At 38.1% G+C, this 20359-nt stretch overlaps 1 protein-coding gene and 1 long non-coding RNA gene across 4 annotated transcripts in view; one reads left to right on the forward strand and one right to left on the reverse strand.

Moving 5' to 3' along the window:
- Positions 1-20359, forward strand: part of LOC141994230 (uncharacterized) — a 355183-nt gene that overhangs the window by 310223 nt on the left and 24601 nt on the right. The window lies entirely within an intron of this gene.
- DIAPH2 (diaphanous related formin 2) overlaps positions 1-20359 on the reverse strand; it is an 807400-nt gene that overhangs the window by 153315 nt on the left and 633726 nt on the right. The window lies entirely within an intron of this gene.

The raw sequence follows: 20359 nt of genomic DNA on the forward strand, positions 1-20359 counted from the left end.
GTATGCAAATAAATAACTGCTGATCCGTGACTGCTACTTGATGGTTAAGAACCTTATAAGATATTCCTGAGCAAGAATCTAGTGACCCTATTTAATGGAATAAATGCACGTGGAGTGGTTTGATAAAACACAGTGACTTGAGGTTAAGTACTAATTGTGTTAATATTGCAAACATTTAAAAACAGTCTGCTTCTATCTCAGAGATCTATAAAATAAACACATTTCTTACCATTTATTTATTTAGTCATTCTATTTATACTGCATGCCCACTAATTTCACATGGATTCTCCTTGGTCTTTCAAGCAGGTAGCTTTGAGAAGGAATAAAAAAAACGCCTTCATTGCTAGACATATATCTGAACTCAGTACACAGAATGTCATTTCTTTCTTGCTCCCATTTGTTCGTATTCAGGGAGGCAAGCCATTAGACCTTAAATTGCCTGGTTCCCTGGAGCATTATGGGAGATTGGCTAAAAATGATTAATTTTTTTTTATGTTATTCATTTGAGTGTTTAACTTTCTTCATGTTTCAATTTGTTCTGTTATTAAGGGCTCATGGTGGCATGTAATAAATGCAAGAAATACAGGTCAAGGATTGCCATAAGTTGTAACTGCATCAATGAACCATGTCTCTTGTTCTGTTCATGTGTATATGTTAAGATCTAAATCTCAAAAGCTGACTAGACTGAGTGAACAGGCAGAGTAATGCAATGTTGAATTTTTATTAGCATCTCTGGGACATTTTGTTGTCAACTGAATATTAAGTACCTCACTGGACTGTAGGAAGACAATTAGTTTACATGAAAGATTTGTGTCTTTGTAAATATTTCTAGTCTGTGAATCATGTAGAAACGATAGGATGCTGAAAGACACATTCAGAAGATACATTATCTCTGTCTCCCCCACCCCCTCATTAGTTTTATAGCATTCTTCCGTTGCTTATGGTTCTTCAATTTGGTTCACTACTACATATAGATTAATTGGGCCACATTCAGACTCCACGTAAGAATATGCCAATCCCATAACAGTCCTTTGTTCATATTTGTAGACAACAAACATTAGTGCAAGTTAAATGGTATACTGAAATTGTAAATCAAAGTGAGAGAAAACATTTTAGCATTCAGTAGGTGTGGAAAACTTGTAAGTTATGTGTGGCGGGAGGCGGAAGGCAACATAGCCAGAAAAGCAACAACAGAAGCCTCTAAAATAGCAGGCCAGATTCTGATCTTGTTTTATCCTTGTGAATCTTTAACCCTTGATGTCAATGGAACTACTCCTTGTGCCACTTAGATCAGAAGTGTGTGTGTGGAGGGGAAGCGGTTGTTTTTGCTTATATGATTTTGTTAGTAGTTTTTCCTGCATTGAATTTATGTTCAAAAGATAAAGATTTAAGAGAAATTAAAATGAGAATGAACTATTACAGCAAACATCTAGCCTCACATGCTTATCAAAGCATGGAACCAAAATATACAGTACAAGTTTCAAACACAGACTGAATATGGTCACTTCATATGTAAATTTAGCTGTTCTATTATAGACCTTATGTTGAAAAATTAATAAACACAGTGGTTACCAATATGCATTTTAGAAAAAAATCTACTGTGTTTCCAATTAAAAAATAAATAAATAAAAAAGTACAGAAACAATCTACTAACTCCTTTAACACCTCACATACCTTTATACAAACTTCCACTACTTTACAGTGGGTGTCACTGTCCTACCTTTAGTTACCGTGGCAGCTAAAACAACAAATTTTTATGGAATATCAAAGGAAACAACTGTGTAACACTAGACATTGACTACAGAGGCTGTGTTTTTCAGAATTTTGTCAATCAGATTTTAGTTTTGGGTTGGGTTCAGATCTTAATTAAATTTTATCTGAACCAGAAGTTCTCAAGTGACTAACAGGGAATTGAATAGGAAGCTCCACTTCGGGTTGATCTTCATCTAAAAGTGATGAGTATGGTTAGAATGGAATTTCAGACCTCCCTAGCAGCTTTTGCTTATGTACCAGGTAAAAAAAATAAAAAGATCTTTGGTAACACCTTTAATTTGTTCTACACCACCTGCAAAGGCACAGAAACTTGTAAAAGGAAAATCTCAAGTTTAATGAAGTTGAGAAACCACTATCTAGCGCAGGTATTTTATATGAAACAAAAATAATTATTTCATTTCTTTCTTCCCAAATGGCAAGAACATTAATGGGGTGGGAGTTGGACCTGGCCTCAAGGAATGAGGCAGCAGCTTCTCAGTTCACCCTTTCTTTCTTGGTGGAGTCCTGGAACCAGAAGGGAAGGGGGTATTAGAGAACATGTGTGTGAAACTTCTCTCCCTGCAACATCATGCTGGGAAGAGCTAGAATCTGAGGGGTCCCTGTTTTCTGGCCCTCTTGACCCCTTGATTACTTGTTGTGAGGATCCTGATTGGCCCTGGGCAATGAAGACAAAAAGCATGTCTATACTGCCCTGCAATTGCCTAATTGTTGCAGGGAGTGTGAGGAGTTGGTATAAATAGAGCAGGGAAATGGTTCACACCCGAAAGCCACATTTTGTCTGTTCCCCTAACAGCCGAATGATTGCTTTGTGGGGCCCACAACTGTTGTGTGGTCCAATACTGGAAAACTGAACTGGATAGGACTTGCACCTGCTGAGTAGCTTGGGAGTGATCTGTCCCATTCCGATCCTAATTGGTTATTTAAAGCTAATAAAGTTGCAGCCTTATTTAAACCACATGTCGCTGTCCTGTGTCTTATTCCACAAGTGTTAAGGACAAAATCACTTTGCAAATGTCATTGTTTACAGATATGCTGAACTAGCACAGAGGTTGGTCTGCTAATTTTAGATATACACCACAAGTTCTAGAGTAGCAGCTGTGTTAGTCTGTATCCGCAAAAAGAACAGGAGTACTTGTGGCACCTTAGAGACTAAAGCTTGGGGCTGTTCAGAACAGGAGTTTTGATTCATGCCCACCTCTACTCTTAGCAGATTTTATATTCAGGTTTTTTTTTAAGCCATAGTTTAATAAAAATGATGTATTTCAAAACTTGGCTGCAGTTATTTTTAAGTGTAACCCAACTTCAAGAATACAAATAAAAGGTTTACTGCAGAAGACCTATATGCATTCGATTATTTTATCATTACAGCCCCATTACAAAAAAGGGCGTGCATGTAGTGTAACGTTAGCGCAAACATATGTAGCATTATGGTAAATAATACACAAAACTACAATAACTGGGTCATCTGTAGTCTGTGTAATCTCATTTGGGGTCAAAATGCCTTTGTATAGTCAGACATGAGACTGAAGGGGAAATTAAAGACACAGATCTTCTTGCACAAGGAAGTACTTCAGTGTTGCTATGCCCAAACCAAGACAACTCAAAGCATGTCCACTTGGTCAGTAATAATTTCTAATATTTTAATCACATATTTGTTTTTAGCAAAAATAATCCATTTTGGTAATGAGCAGATGTTGTATGTCTACGCTTACATGGAGTGCAGGTGAACTGAATAAATATTTTGTATTTTGAAGAAATTAATTATGTCTTATAATTCAAACAGCACATGCCCTCGAACAGAAGTGACACTCAATTTCAAAATCAATAAAACCCTCCAGCGGGCAGATGCTGTCCACCAACTGAAGCTGCCAGTAAATGTAATATACGGTATTAGTAACTAGTATTTAATTATACTCAAACAATACAAGAACTCCACATTATAATCCAATAGCTCCCTGCTTGTTACGTTATCAAGAAATAGGTCATAACTTTTTTAATGCCTTTGAACCACACAGATCCAGCACACCACCACTCACAGATCTGCTCCAATGGATACATTCGGTTAGTTTCTCTAGGCTGCTCAAATTTGTGTCATCTGACTGGAAGAGCAAGATGAGTGGTCACATCAGTATTGCAGTAGGAGTTGATTATTCAGTAAATAATATGCAATTCAAAGTTCTCAAATGCATGGCTTTACATACTATTTTGACAAAGACAGGTTAAGTAGGCAGTATTATATAGGTACACAATTAAGTCATGATGACTCATCATTTAACCAATATATCAAACATGGTATCAATTATTACAATGAAATAAATTCTGAATTCTCAAAGTATTGGCAGAGGGCAGAGTGGATTATCTGGAGCTTTCAGAAACACAGCTCACATGGTCCAACAGCCAAGCCACCTGAGCTGTTGAATCACTACTTAGTGATTTACTTGCCAAATGAGGAATATTGCAGCCTTAAAATCAGTGGAGTTAGAAATCGCACTACCAGACAAGTACAGTTTCTCTGAAAAAGAAGTCTGTGGAAAAGATTATGACAGCCATTCAGAGAGAGGTGAATAGAGCTCTCTGCTATCATGAAGGAAGAAAGTGTTTTGGAATGAATCTTTGCTGATTTGCTCCTATCCAGTAAAAGGAAAAAGAAAAAGAAAAAGAAAAGGATATAGTTTTGAACCTGGAATAAATGATTAGATTCATCTGGACAGTGTAAATTACAGAATCGAGAGAGTAACCCTTAGTGCCCATATATCTTCATGAAAATTCAGTTTTACTTTTAACAAATACCTACAGGCCCTGATTCAGGAAGTCAAGTTACTTAAGTACATGACTAACTTTAAGCACAGGAGTTTTCCCATTGTTCTCAACATGTTGAAAGCAAGGCACACGTGTAAATAGCTTCCTATATCAGCTCCATTAAAACTTGTACAAAATTCCGCTGTGTATTACAGAAGCAAATACATATACAGAAGGTAGAACTGCAAAGCAACTAAGCCACAATTTGAGAGGAACCAGACATTGGAGCGAAGATTTTGTGGGAGCAGACAACCTATGATCAGAATGAAAAAAAAAGAATGAGGTTGGACAGGAGTGTGAAGGAGCACAGAGACAGCAGGAATAAGAGAAATCCATCCAGTTGACTCAACCATTAGGACTGATACCAAAACCAGTTATTAAACAGTCCATCACAAAACTGGGAAAAATCTGTTGTGAATAGAGGCTATGCTCAAGAAACCTCAACCTGCAGTTTTCACCTGAGACGCTAGATTTGCTTGATAAGAATTATTTCAGAGGTAAGAACTCACCAAAAATGTTCCAGGAAGTTTGTGATTAGTACGCACCAAAAGGATGAATTGGGCTGGGAGAAAAAACCCAATGAGTTACCAAACCAATTGTTTTCCTCAACTTACATTGTTGCATACATTATAGAGAGCAAACAGTCTATTTCTGTGATTCTTGAACACATAATGGAAAAGGAGGCTTAAGTTTTCCATTGAATAAACTTTTTAAATACGTTCTTCTACAAATAAAAAGAAAAAAGAAAAGGAGTACTTGTGGCACCTTAGAGACTAACCAGTTTATTTGAGCATGAGCTTTCGTGAGCTACAGCTCACTTCATCGGATGCATAGCTGTTACTCTGAAACCTGTCTTCTACAAATGTGAACATACAACAGTTATATACTTTCTTATATAGGGAACATAGCTGCTTGTTCATTATACTTATCAAACCACATATCCTTTAAGAAACTATCTGATGGTGCGTGTGAGGGATGATCTTACATTTTCTTCATATAACAACTGGATCTGAAACATTACAATGAATCCATTAACCTGTTGTCCAACTAACTAGCAACCTACAGCTAATATAATATGGTATGTCAGAGAGTGAAGCAGATCAGATGGAAACTAAACTAAACGGAAGCATGTCTTTCTGGAAGCGTTGAAATATATAGAGAAATCATTACCATCCTAATGCCAGATTATCTGACCTCAAACTTAGACTCTTGTTCCTTATATTTTGCTCCTCACCAATGGTAGCTGGAAATCAAAGGACAACATTTAATCCTGGTTTTATTTTTTTACTGTTTAAATTAAAAAATTAATGTTTATTTAATTTTGCTTTTATACTGATTGTATCAACAGTGAAGAGATTGCTCTTGCATATCACAACTTAAATCTTTCTTTTTTAAATGTAAAAATCAAGAGAAATACAAATGAAAGGCTAACTGTTTAAAACACTTTTATATAAATGTTTTGTTACTGCTAAGGGATCTCTCTCTCGGTATGTATAACTACCAATCTACTGTTTCAATATTTTAAATATCTTCCTAATGTGGCATTTTCCAGTTCACAGCTATGGAACACAGCAGGTGTAAAGATGCAAAACATTCTGTTCCACCACGTGTGATAGTCGTTTCTAGGTTATCATAATTTGGATAAGAACAGTGCAAGAAATTAATGTAGATCAGAAGTTGTGCTCATCAAGCACACCAGGTTTCTAAACTTACATGAATAACCATATGAATCTGACATTTAAGCCAGCTCAGAGAGAGAGCAAAGGGATTAAAGTATCTTCTTTTTTTATAACAATTTATTGGAACAGGTGGCACTTGCATTATATTGTGGATATATCTGAAGTATTTGTAGAAGCTAGGATTCTACAACTTAGAAAGCAATATATTTTAGCATAGTCCATATACTGCTAAATTAACCTAGATGAATGTGTTGTAAAGGTGGAAATCACAAGCCTGATGAAATTGAGGATGATAAAGAATATGTTTATTGAGCACTTTTTCCACAGAGCAACTACAATCCTTCACACGTTTGTGAATCCACTCTCTCTCTTTTCAGTGGAAATCTATCTTATCAAATATTGATTTCTAGTTCTCATCAAAAAGTGAGGAAACATGGAAATGAAGAATAAATGTTTTCTTGATTTTGTTCTCAATGTGGAACTAGGTGTTCCTTAGCTAAGATTTAGCGCCCACAGTGTTCTTTTATCTCTTCCCTGACAAATTTCATATGCTAAACCTTAGATAAGCCCACCTACATTTAATAGAAAGGTATTTGCTTTCCCATTTATAACTCATATCATCAGGATGCGGATTACAGTTGACAAATCAATACAAGAAAAACTTTTTCTTCATTTAGTATAGCCAGAGTAGCAGTGACTGCTACAGTTGAGACGGAAAAACAGTTTTCATTACAACCCTTGTTTTCTGTTGTTCCTAAACTCATTTTTGAGTGTGAAATGTGCTTTTTGCTTGCCATGGAAGCAAATCTCTATTCCAGTCATTCATTGAAATCTAATTATGTCCTAAATCTTTCCTATGTTTTTCTCTTCACCAGTATGCCTTATACCCTTCCTTTCAAGAATTATTGTAGTATAATTTGTCTATCTTTGACTAAGTTCCTTAGGGCAAGCAAGGAAAATGTCTCAAAGTGTTTGCATAGCATCTAAAGATTTACAGCATTACACAAAATAAGAATAAAAAACAAAAGCAAGGCCTGAACAGCTTACAGTCATTAAAGATCCCAAGGAAGTTCTCCAGGAGCTAGAGGTCATACTTCCACATCCTGGGCAAATTCCACTTTGGATAATTACGTTCTGTCCATCTTCATTGCTCATGGAGTTTTAAACTGATATACTTTCCCTCTGCACTTCTTGTCCTATATTACACTGCTGTAGGCTGCTAATAGCTGCCACATTCCAAAACTGGCTCCATTTTAAAAGTGAAAGGGTTAAAGAGTTTCACAGCTTTTACTAGTTTGTGTAATCATAGTCATTGTATATACAGACCACTCACTAGTAGAAAGGGCTTAGTATAATAAACTAATATAAATAATTACTATATAATTAAATATTTGGTCACAACATAGTGTATGATGGTCAGTTTTTTTTCTTGGAAGTTTTATATTTTTGTTCTCTTGATAGCACTGGTTTTCAATTTTTGTTTTCTAAATTCATTTTGTGTACAGAGTAAAAATGTCCTTGAGAACCAGTTTTCCTCAGCAATTTCTACCAGAGTAAAATTCTGTGAATATTATCAACTTCTAATTAAAACAAGAACAGGTTAGGGAAGTGTGAATGATAAGAGAATCAATATCTCACGTCAGTCTACAAAACAAGACAAGGCCTTGCATACATAACATTTCAACTCATTGTTTGTGATAACTTTACATAAGCCTGAGATCAGGTTAATAAAATGACAAAGCTGTGCTTAGTTGTACTGGCAAGCTATAAAAATGATTTCTAGAATTACATATTTTCCATTTTCAGAAAATATCACACTAGTCAAGGTCTATTTTAGAAGGAATGTATTCAACTAAAATGCATCAGCATTGTCCCAGGTGCCTTATTCTGAATGGATTTATGGCCTTTGCAAGGTTGATTTTCATGAAACTTAGAAAAATAAGCATGAATGTGGAATGCTCAGTAACAAATAGACACACACCTCTAACATGGGGGCCACAAAACTGCCAAAGTGACAGAAAATGAGGCAATACGAGAGATATTGTACCCAAAGTAATATACATTCTACAATAATATACAAGTTCAATTACTTTCTTAATGTTATGACTGGAAGTCAAGTAACTGGAGCAACTTTAAAGTTTTGCGATTGGCACCTATGTATAAGCATCATATAATCCAAGGTCTTGAATCCTTCTAGCATTAATGGAGTCATCTTCCTTTAAAGGTTACTTTTCTTCTTTAACAACTTATCCTGGTTTTTTTAGGAAAAGAAAGGTTTTTATCATTCACACTGGGCTCTCATGTTTCTTTTTTGCACATGACTTCTTTAACATATTTTACGTGATTCAAGACAGGATATTTTCACTCTGTTTACATGCGAGTTCCACGAGGTCCCTCTTACCATTTTTCAAGGTACTGACAGAGTACACTATCGTGTTCCATGCATGAGTCTTTTAATGTGGCATCCTTCTTTGAGACTACAGCACCACAGAACAAGAGAGTGTTCAAGTGATCTTTACCAATTATTTTGTCTTCTGGGCTGTGGGATTGATTTTTTTCTAATATTGATTTCTGCCAATTCAGAGTGCTGGCTAGCTCTTTCCTGCTTCACTCAGGACGAGCACACAGAGGCAGCAGCAGTTTTAAAACGATCAAATGTGGCAGCCTGAATGAACAGACTATGTTATGCCAGTTTCCTCGCTATAAAATTAAACCCTGATTTCCCAAACACAGACTGTCTGAAATTCAGGTTATTCTAAATTTAATTGTCCTGTATTGTCAAGACTCAAACAGAGCTTGAAATCTATTTATCTGAACGGTAGATTTTGCTAAAGTTGCTAATGCCACTGAGATCTCTGTAAAATGGGGGGTTGTTGGGGTGGGAGGATGTCTACCATCACTATGACACCATCAACCATTGTGTCTCTTTACAGTGATGAACATTATGTAAAATTGTGACAGCTACCTAATCTTAACCACACAATAATGATTGTATTTGTACCTATGGTTTTTACTTGTATAGCTATTTTCTGAATTATGAATACTGTAGGGTGTGCATAAATGGAGAACTTTCCAAGTTATGATTTCTCCTGGGGGAAAAACCCTTGGCAGGCCCAAAGCTGTCAAGGTCACAGAATTATCTGGATTCTAAAAACTCATAGCTTTTTTACGACAGACCAGATACTGACTCCCTGTGAGAGATAGTAGGAAACAGTGACCCAGGTCAAAGCTTATCTGCTAGGAGACTAGCCACTGAAACTTTATAGCCTATCAGTGTCTTACATCCCCAAAGGTGTTAGCAACTGATGTGTGTAGCCTGGGGCAGCATTACATTGCACCAAAACTACTGTTCCACATTTATGCTGCTGCTGCTAATACATCTTCACTGTAGTTATCCAGGCCAGTCTAAGGATTCATTTACAATGTATTGTGGGAAAAAACTTGTCTGACCTTCCTGGGCTCTTGGGACTTACTGATATCACACTGCGACTTTATCAAAGACTGGTGTCAGTTTCTGGACAGCTGGCAGCACGGGAGAAGGATTTCTCTGTTCAAATGCTGTTGAAGTGCCACACAAACAGAGTAGGCTAATATGGGATGAAAGCACACTGCAGCATGTGTAATTATGGGATGAGACTGGAAGACTACCAGCACCCAGGCTTGATTAATTTGCATTGTCACTTCAAAATCGGTAGGTTGCCAGCCCAGACAGAAGCAAAACCCAAGCTCCTGAGTTAGATTCTTTCTGTTCGTCAGGAAGGGATGTTGAAGACAACATCCATGTTAACGCTGAAATGAAGAAATACCCAGAAATGCTAAATCTATGCTGTTCAAACAGACTATCTGTTGGCTTATCTATAGTTGGCTGTCTTCCATGTAGAACAAATGATGAGCAGATTTTCCAACAGTGTAGGAAAATACTTAAAACAGATGTCTGAGATCCCACTTTTAAGACTGGCCAGAGATTGTGGGGAGACAGACACACATACGCTGCAGCTCAGGGTCGGCCTACTATGAGATCTAAACAGTCTAAGTCAGACAGGAGGCACACACTGCTAAATATAACTTGGCTTTCACAACACACTTGATTCCCAGTAAGAGAAACACTGAATCCAGAATTCATGGTTCAACTTTAATTTCCAGCATGGCGGCATGATACACTAATGTATCACTAGGATGGATATTACAAACAATTAATATTTACAAAAATTTCACTAGAAACATGTTGCTCATATTGTTCTCTGTAAAACCAAGCATAAGTTAAAACTTTAGCTAATAAGGAATAGTATTTTTCCCAGTAATTTCCTCATCTCTCATATCACCATTCAGCTACCAATAGATAGGATACACAGTTCAACTTATAGTACATAGCTGAATTTTGATTATACGGTGTAGAAGGAAATAGGTGAGAAATAAGGTAAAAAGCATATTAGAGTATGGAATCATAGCATTAAAAATGAAACCTAACTCACTAATGTATTTCTTTCCTCTGTATGTATATATCAAACTTATAACACATGCGTTTGTATTCTATAACCCAGTAACTGAGGAATGTCTGATTGAGCTATGTAGGATTGAATGAATATACAAGAAACTGAGAGAATGCTAAAGCGAAGAACAAAAGACTTCCCACATTCAGACTACTTATTATAAAAGAATATCAAATTGAATTTTTCATTCTATTTCAAAACTATTCATTCAAAACCCAAAGTTACATCTTCATATACTATTTTAATAAGAAGAAACTTGTTCACTTGCTCCAAGGCCTTTTCTCTTGTGGACTGAGCCCTAATACTACTCATAAAGGTTCTCACTTCTTCGCAAAAATGCAGATAGCGAACCAACCAAAAGGTTTTCTTTTTATTGATATGAGGGCAAGGCAAACTTCTAGTTTTGCAGCTAAAAATATACTAGTAGAATGTCCTTTTAACATTTATAGCACAAGATGAAATAGAATGCCTTCCCAAATATTTGATTTGTGACATTATAAAACTAAAACTTTACACCTTGGGAAGTAAGCATCGAATGTGTCTGCAGTTTGCTTTATCCAGAATTATATACAAGGAGGATTTATTGCTAAAGCTTGCGACTTACTCAGTCTCATTTTTGATGTCACTTCCACTTAAATTCTGTTCTCCAAGTGACGTATTTAAGCTTATAACTTGAAATGGCCCTAAAGACAGAAAGGCCTAATAATTAGAATTAGTGACTCCTGAGAATACTGGAAGCTTTCAGAAAGGATTTAAAGATGGTAGCTCCCTAAATTGAGCCAAACATTCTTTTGGAAGACCCACTAGAGTGAAAATACTCAAAGACTAATGTATAAATTTTAATTCCCCTCCCACCCCCACCTTAATTAGGGTGAGTTCCTCGGACAAGAAAAAGAAACTAAAGAAAAAATGGCAAAGCTTCAGGTTATTTTCCATGGAAATGAGAGCTGGAAATCCTTTTCTTTACCGCAGTGAGTCTTTAAGTGCACTAGAAGGGGAAGTCTGTTTCCTTTTCCAATTTAAATTTACTGTAGTGATAATTAGTTCAAAGAATCTGCTCTGACACAATTGCTTTTCCTTTTCAATTGTTTTTAAATAATCATAATAAACAGAAGCTGAGAAATCCACCTTTCAAAATAGATTTAAACTAATGCACATGACCTCAGACTAGCAAGGGTAAGCAAAATCTCTCTCCTTCTGCATTTCAAAAAGGACCAGTTGGTGAAAAAATAAATACATAAAAATAAAAAATAAAATGTTTGAAGGGTTTCTGACCAAAAAAGGGCTACAGGGAAAACACTAACATAAAGGCAGCATTTCCCCAACCCCAGATAAACAAATAACTTTATAAAAATACATACACTTTGGTGAAATGTAAAATTATAAACCCGACTGTAAAAAAGAAAAGAAGTACTTGTGGCACCTTAGAGACTAACAAATTTATTTGAGCATAAGCTTTCGTGAGCTACAGCTACTTCATCGGATGCATTCCTAACAAATTTATTTGAGCATAAGCTTTCGTGAGCTACAGCTACTTCATCGGATGCATTCCTAACAAATTTATTTGAGCATAAGCTTTCGTGAGCTACAGCTCACTTCATTGGATGCATTTTCTTTTTGCGAATACAGACTAACACGGCTGCTACTCTGAAACCCCACTGTGAGACTGCAGTGTGCAAACTGGTGAGCCTGCACTCTGATCACTCAGGTGTTAATTAGTTCCCCTTGAGAAAACTGATTGGGGTAATCGGGGTAATCAGAGTAATGGCCCACTGTATAATTTACGGAGTCAATTACCTCATCAGTGCAAGGTGGATAAAGAGGCAGGAAGGAAGTGCCGAGGATGAGGGCGGGGGGCACGGACGAGGGCTAGTTGAGCTCAGCTGGTCCCTCTATTTCCCTCATGTCCTGGGCAGAGGGTCAAAAGTGCTGTTGGCACTATCAATAGACAGTTGCACAGGGATTGTTGGTGGACCTGGTGCAGGGAACTTAAAATAAAAGAATATACTGAAGGCACGAACACTGGAGTCCGTACAGTTTCTGCAGAGAGAAGGTGGGAGAGGAGCCACGCCCTGTCACAAACACATTTTGCTCTAAACTTAAAAGTTTGGGAAACAAACTACACAGACACAAAGGGAAAAATAGCGAAGTCTTTTTGTCAAAAATAGCTGCATTCCAAAACAAATGTGTGTGTGTGTATGTGTGTGTGTGTGTGTGTGTGTGTGTGTGTGTATACGTACATACTGTCACTGCACAACATGTATTAATCCCACTAGTCCGATGAATTTGTATTATATGCTCTTATATAGGGCATGTTATTTATTCAGGCACACAAAATTGGATTGCAATGGCACCTGGGTTCCTAACTCCTTTACGCTCAATTGAAAAATCACAGCTTCAATAGACTGAAAGAATCTGAATTTGCTATTATAGTCCCAGTGACAGAATTTGAGTAGGAGCTTTCTTCTTAAAGTTTCTGTTGGGCGCCTTTGGTTTCCACTTGACAGCTTCATGCAGGAGTTGGCATCTGGAGGATATTCTCCAACTATGTCCAGATCTTCCTTCTGATTCTAGTGGAAACAAGCTGCTGGTTGGTAATATCTTAGATCTTGTCATTGGTGATAAAGTCTTTCCAACCAATGCTCAGAATCTTTTATAGGCACTTAGTTTTCCTACTTTTTGGTAGATCTCCAGCTCTCATTAACAGACATTATGTTTGCATTTAAAATGCTCAGTTTCATTCTGTATAGTGCTGTATATCTGATTTCCATACATTGTTGAGTTTGGTAAATGCTGCGGATGTCTTTCCTTATCCTTGATGCCACTTTCTTCTTGAGATCTCAGTTAGCCATTATGGTGCTGCCCAGCTAAGTGAAACGTGGTTTGTTCTTGATATTTTTATCTTGTCATATGAAGTTACTGTTTGATGTCTGGGTTGAAAGAATATTTGTTTTAGCATAACTAAATTGAGCCCTGTTTGGTCTACTATTGTTGTCTGGTTGTTCACCCTTACAGAACATTTAGTATCTTCAGTATGTGGCCTGAGAGATGCTCACAGATTTAGCTGGGATTCTGTAGGACTGAAGAATATTCCTTAATGTATGTCTGTACAAGCTGTCAAATACTTTTTGAAAAATCAGTGAAATTGATGATGAGGGGACCTTGACAATCTATATATACACTTCTATGATGCTACCTAATGTGAATACTTGATCTACAGAGGATCTCTTGGGTCTGAATTCAACATATTCTTCTCTAAGCTTTGCATCCATTGCCTCTTTCATCGCAGGAGTTCTCAAACTGGGGGTTGGGACCCCTCAGGGGGTTGTGAGGTTATTACATGGGAAGTCGCAAGCTGTCAGTCTCCACCCCAAACCCTGCTTTGCCTTCAGCATTTATAATGGTGTTAAATATTTTAAAATGTGTTTTTAATTTATAAGGGTGGGGTCTCACTCAGAGGCTCGCTACGAGAAAGGGGTCACCAGTACAAAAGTTTGAGAACCACTGCTATATAGTATCTCACTGCAGAAGACTCCCTACAACAGAGAGTAGTGCAACTCCTCTCCAGTTTTCAGAGTAGAAGCTGTGTTAGTCTGTATCCGCAAAAAAACCAAAACAAAACCCAGTGCCACAAGTACTTCTCTCCAGTTGTTAGTCAGTAAGATCACCCTTCTGGGGTATTCTGACAATGAATGCATGTTTCCACTGGCCAGGAAGGGTCTCTTTTCCCAAAACTTAATTGAACAGCTGTCAGTTTAATTAGTTTCAAGTGCGTTTAGCATTTCTGTTGCAGTTTGATCATTGCCTGCCATTCTGTTATGTTTCAGCTTCTTAACTTCAGCCTCTACTGGGTTAATGTTAATGTCAAGTTGATCAGGTTCACCTTTCATCAAAATCTGGTGAAGTGGGTCTGGGATTGTTGAGTACTTTGAAATGCTCTGACCATTTTTCTGTTCTACCTCAATTGTGAGCATTTTTCCATCTTTGGTTTTTATTGGTCCATTTCCTGTCTTGAGATTTCCACACAGGGTTTTAGTCACTTGGTAAATGACTCTGTGGTTTCCCATTACAGCACAAGCTTCAGCAGCTAGGTCTTCAACATCTCTGCTTTTATCTTTCCTTGCTTTGCTTTGCTTTCCATGGCTTTGTTTGCTTTCTTGTACTCCTTTTTTCCCCCCTTTCTCCCCAATATTTCCTTGGTTTTAGCATTCAGGAGTTTTCCTTTCAGTATTTTTCTGTTCTCACTGAGACCTCATATCCTTTCCTTTTCCAGCTTATCCTTTTCTTGCTCTATGTTGATGTCCAACTGTGACTGCTATTGCCTGAATCACATTGTCTCTGAGCCCTGCCTGTTTTTCTTCAGCTCCAGTCTCTCTCTCTTCCTCTGCCCCTAGCGGTACCTCAAATCTGTTCCTTACCTCAAGGTGGAATTTCTTGCAGTACTCTTTTGATTTCAGTTGCGTACTGTTAATTTTCTTTACCACTTTCTGCTTAAAAGTGATCTCTCTCTCAATTCTTTTGCAATACAAAGACACTTGTAGGAGAGTTAAACACCTAGAGTTATTGATTGGAAATAGAATGACGTGCTAACACCCAGAATGTAATGTGTCACCACTGCACACTATAAAATGCTGACAAACAACTATCAAATGGGTGGTGCAATAATAATCTGCTGCTGAACACTGAGACTTAGGTTCTCTGTACTCATTCAAATATAGGCCAGGAACCTATACATTCCATGTCGGTTTATGAAATCTATTAATTGGATATTCTTTGTTTGGGCTGAGTGCTCTCAGTTGATACTATGAATCTGTCAGCAACAACTATTGACTTGAATGTAAATACACTTGACTGAGAACACAACTAATTTAATTGCTATATTGGTGAATAGCAGCTGTTCATTTGACACTTCGGTAAAAAAAATTACAATATTGAAATATTAAACTAAAACAAGTTTCTAATTAATGATTAGGCAGCACAAGGGTGCTATTACGGCACTTCCTTTAGTACAGAGCTATTTAGATTGTTTTCAGCCTTTATCTCATATCTTAGAATGGTCTTCTGCAAGATAAAGTTAAATAAAAATAATCAGCTGGCACTCTCTGCCTCAATTTCCCTTCCTGAGGTTAGTCTCCTTGGCTTTCCAAACACCAGACTGTGCTGGAGATGTGGCTTAGTTCTACAGCCAAATCACAAAGAAAATTTAACTCCTTCCAGCATAGCAAAAGTCCAATGAAAAATTGCCCCCAGTACAAAAACGTTTTTCTCCCTTTTGGGGACTTCTCTTCAACCTGCTCTCTGGGTCCTATTCCAGCCCCTTTCTGGGTTACCTTTGAGTGTCTCTAAGGCTCAGGGATAGAACACTCAGCTCCTAGACCAATTCCCCTGAGATATTTACTGTTCTCTGTTCCTTGCATCCTTCCCTGCTCTGCGCCCCAAAAGTTGGTTCCTCTGGATCACCTTGTCCAGCATACCCTGACTCATTGCCTCCAGCCCAGACCAGCCTGTCACCCCGACTGATCTCCCTCAGCCCTTTTATAAGGCCCAGATGTCCATTAAGCTATCACATGACCCACTTTAGTCCTGTCCCCTCAGCCTGGGAAGCAGCTAATTTATTATGGCACAAGCCTGACTGGTCTCATCTCTCCTTACATGGACAAGTCACACTGTGACAGGCAGCAGGCATGTACTGTACACAGAACACAAATTTGTATCTACCAGTGATATTACCTCATCCACCTTGTCTCTCTAGTTTTACTGCCTTAAACTTTAGGAATGATCACATGTTGCTTCTTCTTCAATTTAAAAAGATGAGGCATCACATACTCCATCTTAAACACATCCGATGAAGTGAGCTGTCGCTCACGAAAGCTCATGCTCAAATAAATTGGTTAGTCTCTAAGGTGCCGCAAGTACTCCTTTTCTTTTTGTTTTTTTAATCACTTTCCTCGCACAACGGGTTACACATCTCACCAATGACTTGCAATTTGAAGCTGCATATTTGATTACTAGAATCTGATCCTGACAAAGCTCTACTTAAATCAATGAAAGAAAGGTTCAATTCATTTAATTAGATGTCTGCATATGAGGGGAAAAAAAAAGATAGGCAGACTTCTGATATTAAACAAGGGTTCTTTGTTATACCTCGTGGACTTACTCTCCTGAAGAAAAGTGCTATATGCGGTGTCTAATCATCACAGTTTGCTCTTAAATTGAATGTAATGTGTAAATGTTTTTAATAATAACGTGCAACGTATAGGAGTGCCGTATTAGGCTAATATCTAAAAGAACCTTCCAACCCTTAGTAACTCAGCATGTTTCAGTGGAAACAATATTAAAAACTAAGGTGTATTATGGTATTAGCTGATGGAGAATGAAAGTTAATTGATTCAAATCACTTCTAATTAAGCTAGTTTTGAAAAGTTTCAGTAGTATATGTCTTCAGAGCTGTTTAACACCATGGTACAGTAGATAAAAAACTTATCAACAAGATTAATTTGTCTCTGTCTCGACATACTGTGGTAGAAAGCCCCTTGGGAGAAAAAAATCTCAACAGACGTGTGAAACTATATGCTGCAGCTACAAAAACAACATTCCACTGATGCAAAATTCAACAAGCAACCCATTCTTCCTCCCACCCTTCAGTTGCATACAGATAAAGCTTCCATTTTATGACAGTTCTATATTTAAAGTGCAAATCTCCTTCCTGTTCTTTGACTACTGGCTAACCCATCAGTAAAGAGGCTGCTAGCTGACCAACTAAATTATTTATTTCAGAAATTTTTATAACTATTTATCTAACACCCACCAAGTATAGTATGCATAAGCATCATTTTACTGAACAATTACAGTGAAAAGTATGGCCACCTCTGGGATGCAGCACAGCTGTCATATTCAAGAACACCACTACTGCATAACAGTTTGGATAAGAATGGTTTGTCCAAATGACACGACAGGATGTGGGAATTATATAGGCAATTATCTTGGAACTTGGTCAGTTCAGCCAACAATTTGGTAATTCTCCTACTTTTTGAAGAAGTGCCAGGGTTTTTTCATAGTAAGTGCTGATAACTCTTTTACAAAACACTTTTATACCTTACCATTTTATTTTCTCCAGGAAATATTTTTCTAAAATGTAAATACAATGAGTTTATTGACCCCAAGATGATCCTCATTGGCTGTCTTTATTGTCACCTTTTTATAACTTCAGCTTCTTACCCTTTGGCTCAGTTATAGCTGTTCTGTATCCCCCAAGTGCATTTACCACCCAATAATCTCATCACATTTTTACTCCAGCCTTTTTGATTTGGTATCTCCTCTTCCCCAGAACCCTCCAACCACATTTTTCAAGCTCTTCAAGCTCTAGAGAAATTATAAATGATTAGTTGTATTAAAGTTTTGGGAAATGCTCAAAGATCCCAAGTTTTGATTGATAGATTATTGCTATCTGAACCTAACTTGCCAGTTAACATATTCACACCCTTTTTTAAGGATTGCTACACCTTTTATGATGTGTGTGGTGGAACAAAACCACCAGTCACAACATATGATGAAAAGAGGTAGGGTTAGATGAAGGTTTCTAACCACCGGAGGAGTGAGATTCTGAATTGCTTTCCAATAGTAGTGGGGACAAACAAGCTAACTAATTTTAAAATGAAGCCTGATAAATTTAAGTACAGGATTATATTATGGTTTCTGTGACTGTAGGGGACTAGACTTGATGTCACGGAGGTCTCTTCCAGTCCTTGGCCCTAGGTTCCTAATACAAATAGGTGGCTGAGCGAAGCGAAATGTAATACCCAACTTGATATAACTTCTTTGTTTGTCAGTAATGTGATAACTTTTGAACATCATATCCAATTAACTCCAAAACTTCAAGGAATGTTCTAGGCATGAGTAGGCACAAGCCTATTGATTTTGGTGCAAGTCACAACACCAGAAAAACCCAATTTACAAGAAAATCAGAGCTGCCAGAAGCAATAGCTTAACTTCCTGTATGGGAACTTTGACTGTAGCCTGGACTCTAACAGAAATATGAGAGCCTTACAAGGACAGTTTCTACAGGGGAAGCTGGGATCCAGGGGAAAGAAAGATGAGTAGAGTAGGGGACCTGGAGCAGAAGGGGGCAACACTAGGTGGCAAGCTCCAGGGACACCAAAGGATGTGCTCCCGAGTGGCAGTGGGGGAAGCAGAGACCCAGTGAAGACTAAGGGCTAATGATGGCAGTGTGGGTAAGCAGGGACCCAGAGGGGAAGTGGACTTGGTGATGGTAGGGAATGGAGACCCAGAAAGGGGTAAAGCAGGGATCCACAACGAAATGACAGGGTGGGGAGTGGCTGTGATAACGAAAGCGGGGAACCAGAAGGGGGGAACTGGTGGGTGGACATGGAAGTAGGAACGTAGAAAGAGAGGACTGGAGATGGAGAGGAGAAAGCAGACTCTGGCAGCAGAAGGGAAGGGAAGGGAGAAGTGGACCTGGGGAGAAGCAGGGATTCAGAGATGTGGAGGTGGAGAATGGGTGGGGACAACAGGGATCCAGAAAGGGTGAATGGAGACAGGGAAAGGGAATGTGGGGCAACAAAGAGACCCTGCCACAGGTGGGAAAAGAGAGCAAATGGAGATCCTAGCATGGGGACGACAATGTGGGACCCAGATATGTGGGGAGGAGAGAATGGGGGCCACACAGATCCCCTGACATGGGGAGAAGGTAGCCATTTGTGGACACACAGAGCCCCTGGCATGAGGGAGGAGGGGTGTGTGGAGTTGCACGAGTCCCTGAAATAGAGGGGCATGGAAGGGTGGCACAATGGGAACTTGAGGGCTGAATAAATGCAAGGAACCCCCTGGCAGGTGCACAATCCACTTGACTTACAGAAGCTATGAAGCTGCATTCCCCAATAAATAAATATATGCAAATAAATACAAAATAAAAAAATCATGATATAATGAATTATGCTCCAGTGGAAGGAGCAAGGGGTCTGGAAATCATGGCTCCCTGTTTCTACTATTGTTTCTTTCCCTGATTCCCTTTGAGCTAATTTAACCACACAGTACCTTAGTATGATTACTTCCTGGGGGTTTATGAAGCTTTGTAAAGTGTCGGATTATTATTATTGTCAATATCCTCAGATGAAAGATCCAGTATTACAACTTGCACTAATGTATAACCTTTCATCCAATGATCTCATGGCACTTTACAAAAACAGATAAGTATTATTCATATTTTATAGATAGGGGACTGAGGCATAAAGATACTGAATTACTTAGAGTCACACAGCTAACCATTAATACAGTAGGCAACTGAATCCAGGTTTCATTACTCCAGGTATCCTGTTCTAACCACTAGCCAACACTATCAGTAAGCACAAAGCGGTGTTATATGAATGCTGATCGAGTAGTATGGGTCAAAAGCAATATCCTTCTCATACCAGTTTTAGGGTCGTTTTTTTTCCCAGTCTGCATGCTTATCTTGAAGGATACAGAATAAGTACATAAAAATTAAGACACTGCTGTGACATTAGGGACTAGCTGTGAAAGTGACCTTCTGCACTGGACCCTTACATCATCAATGCCAGTGAAACAGTTCTGTGAAATTCAGCTATTATTACGAACGCAGAT

This window comes from Natator depressus, chromosome 9, assembly GCF_965152275.1.
Source record: "Natator depressus isolate rNatDep1 chromosome 9, rNatDep2.hap1, whole genome shotgun sequence".
NCBI lineage: Eukaryota > Metazoa > Chordata > Testudines > Cheloniidae > Natator > Natator depressus.